This window comes from Lonchura striata, chromosome 13 (genome assembly GCF_050655825.1).
Source record: "Lonchura striata isolate lonStrDom1 chromosome 13, ASM5065582v1, whole genome shotgun sequence".
Lineage (NCBI taxonomy): Eukaryota > Metazoa > Chordata > Aves > Passeriformes > Estrildidae > Lonchura > Lonchura striata.
Genome location: NC_140715.1, coordinates 11,293,058 through 11,296,613, shown reverse-complemented (window position 1 = coordinate 11,296,613; position 3,556 = coordinate 11,293,058).

Below are 3,556 nucleotides of genomic sequence, written 5' to 3'. Positions count from 1 at the left end.
GTGTGCCCCCCTGGCCCCTCGGAGCCTGGCACGTGCCACTCGCTTCCCTGCAGGGAGCCTGGTCTGCCCCCAGAGCTCTTGGAAACCTCCAATGCTCATGACTGGCTTTCCTGACATTAGCCAGGCCTGGCTATATATTACTGGGATATACAATTAAGGCTCAGAGGTTTGCATACAGTAGCTGGCTTTTGTAAGACAAGGAAATCAAGGAGTGTGACCAAGAGGGATTTTTCAATGGGCAAATTGAGTATTAAAAGGGTGCTTAAGCCAGCTGAGCCAAAGACACAAGGAGGAAAGGGCTGCTTAGTAAAGGAGCAAACAATTGTGTTTTAAGAATGGTAAGTATCAAACAGATGAGGGGATTTGAAGTTGAAATGCATTTCATACAGACTCTGGGCCAGTGCAGGCAATGGCACAGGAGAGGACAGTGAACTGGCAGCCAGCCCAAGTGCCCACAGGGGCCAAACCTCCATGCCCTCCATCCATCCCCTCCAGGCCATAGCACATGGGAGTACACCTTGCAACAGCCTTAAGTAAATGCTATAAGGATCTGCTGAGAAAATTGGAAGCAACACATGCATCACAGGAAGGATCTGGATGCTCCTTGTGCCATTTCCACAATGAAAACATGAAACAGCTGGGTGATTCTTACCTTCCCCAGCTGACTCTTGGCACAGCTGGGAAGGTGGAACTTGCTGTTTGATGTCACCCCCTTATGAGGTCACCTCAGAAGACACCACACAGGCAAATGCTTGGGCAAATTCCTGGACAGACAAAATTCTGGCATTAGCACAGGCTGATTATTCTTAATTTACTGGGTTTGCACTGCTGAGCAGTTTAGGCACATCTGCTCCAGTCAGGAGGAGGAAATCAGCCATGGCAATGCTGTGTGGACATGGCATCATCCCTGCTGCTATCCCAGGGGAGCAGCCTGCCTCCATGCCACGGTGGGAGCAGCCAGCAGTGAGATGGAAGGATCCCCCCATCCTGCTGGCTAACAGCAAAATCTGATGAGCACTTCCATGAGGGGCTGTGCCTTTGAGCTTTAGGGGGTTGTCCTCCCTTCTTTCCATCATGTTTGGAAGCAGTGCAGGAGCCCAAGCACAGACCTTTGCTCTCCCTGGGACCCTTCCTAAGGCTCCAGCATCCTGCAGTCCATGTGGACTGTCTGGCTGTGACCAGAGACCCTCTGGCAGCCATTCCTGGGCTCTTTGCAGAGTTCACTTGCAAACGAGTTGCCAGTTCCTCACCAAAGACTCCAGCTCTGTGACAGATCTTCAGCCTTTATGTAAACATGTCAGTGGGACAGCTCACATCCATGATTGCTCCTTGCCTTGGACCTTTAGGACAAAGAGCATTAACAATTGCCAATTTACTTTGGTTAGTCAGCAGCTCTGTGCTGCAACTCTGGACACTCTGTGAGCACTTGTTCCAGGACACACACAGGTTTCCTGAGGTGTAACTTTGAGCAAGCCACAAATATTTTGTTTCTTGGAGCAAACAGTGGCGAAAAATTGAAACTAGTTCATGCAGAAGAACTCATTAACTTCATTTAATTGACAATCCCCTCATTACCCTGAGGCTGAAAGGGCCAGAGGAAATGCACACACCTAGAAGAAGCTGTGGAAAGTGCAAAGCTTTTAAAGTTGCTTTTTGCAGGATTGAAAAGCCCCTCAAAGAAGGAAAAGGCAAAACAGGGCTGAGGACCTGGCAGGTTACAAGACAGCACAAAAACAGTGCTGGAGCAGGGATGGGGCAAACCCAGATCCATGGATGCTGCACCCCTAGCCTTGTACTGAGCCATCTGGCGCACATAGACCAACCAAAAATTCCAATGGGATCCACCCTGTGGTTTTACCCTGCTGAACCCCCAAGGCCTAGACAAGGCCAATGAAGAGGCAGCAATGACCATCACAGCAGCCCAGACATGTCCAAGGGGTGCTGTGATCCCTCCAGCCCCATCCTGGAGCCAGGGATGTGTCCCGGACATGTGAAAATTAACCACAGCAATGTATCCTTCCAGCCCGGAGAGCTGGCTGGGTGAGGACAGCTCCTCATGAGCCTTCTCATGTCCAAACTGTCTGAGGTGAGAGGTTAATTAATACAAACCCCACCTCTTCAGCCACCCAGCACGAGTCTGGGCAGCCAGTAGGAGCAGGAGGGACAGGAGGAGTGACTGCCTCCAGACTAAGCCGTAACTCACAAAATTTTGCTTTCTAATGTGTTCCTGCAGAGCTCTGGAACCCCATTCCCAGAGCCCCATAGCACATCAGATGCCACTGCCTCTCATTTTAATATGATTTTTGCAGTTTACTGGACCTGAGCTCCCACAATGGGGAAAGGGATTATTCTCTGGCCCTGTTTCAGAGCTGATGCTGTGAAGGTCTGATCTACAGCCGAGCAGGAGCCGAGCAGTGATCCCAACACACAGCACACTGCAGGCATCTCTTCTACTCTGCTCTCTCAGCCTTGAGTTTTTGCTTTTTAATTTCCTGTGGCCACAGAGCACTACTGGAGGGTCTCCCAGGGACAGTGTTTCCCATACACCATGGTCAAGGTTGGTGGGGGTGACACAGTAAGTTTTATCAGTCTCAGCACAGAGGAGTTGCCAGCAAGAAGGCTGTTTCTGGTGCATTATCCAAATATTTCAAGCTACAATGAGCCTTAAAGCAAAAATCCACCTAGCAATCTAGGGGAATATTTAACCTGGAGACTGGTGATCTGAACATGGAAGCAAACAGGGAAAGGTGACTGCAGGAGCAGCAACACTCAGCCTTGGGGTGCAACTCTGTGGGTTCTTGGGGAGCAGGTACCGAGCTGCCCAGGAGGAGCAGCCAGCACAGCAGAGGAAGCTGCATTTTGGACAGCCCATTTCTGAGGCCCATCTTCACAGAGGAGCATAGCTCCAGCAGGGCCACCACCTGGGAAAGGCCCAAACCTTGTACACTGGCTACTTCTGCTCAGAGCAGAGCAAATTATGTTCTTCTCAAGAGGAGCCTTAGGCTGAGTTTTCTGGCCCCAAACCAGCGCCTACCACTAAATCCTTGATTGTGGATGTCCAAGTTTGCTGTAAAGTTCCAGCTCATGGATATTGTGCATCCCTTCCCCATTACCTATTTTTATATTATTATTTATATTTAATAGCAATGCTCACCTTGCTTACAAGTCTGGGATGCCCCAAACTTCATTATGGCTAAATGACTAAAATTATGGCTAAACAACTAAAATTATGGCTAAAGAAACACTGACCATAAAACAAAGCATTTCATAGCTTCATTCCCAAGCTTCATCCTTCTCATTCCTGAGTATTTTTACCTCTTTGCTGGTCAGGATTCTCAACACCCCCAGCACAGATTTGTGCCATAGCCAGACAGTGCAGCTCTCTGAGCTGAATTAGTTGATAGGGATTTTTTTCCTCAGAGTATGTAAATAAATATCAATATTCTAAACCAAAGACCTCCCAGTAACTAAGTATTATTTATCTTAAATTTATCTTCAAACTAAACAGCTTTGTCACATATGTACAATAATAAAGAAACAAATTACAAAGTAGGAA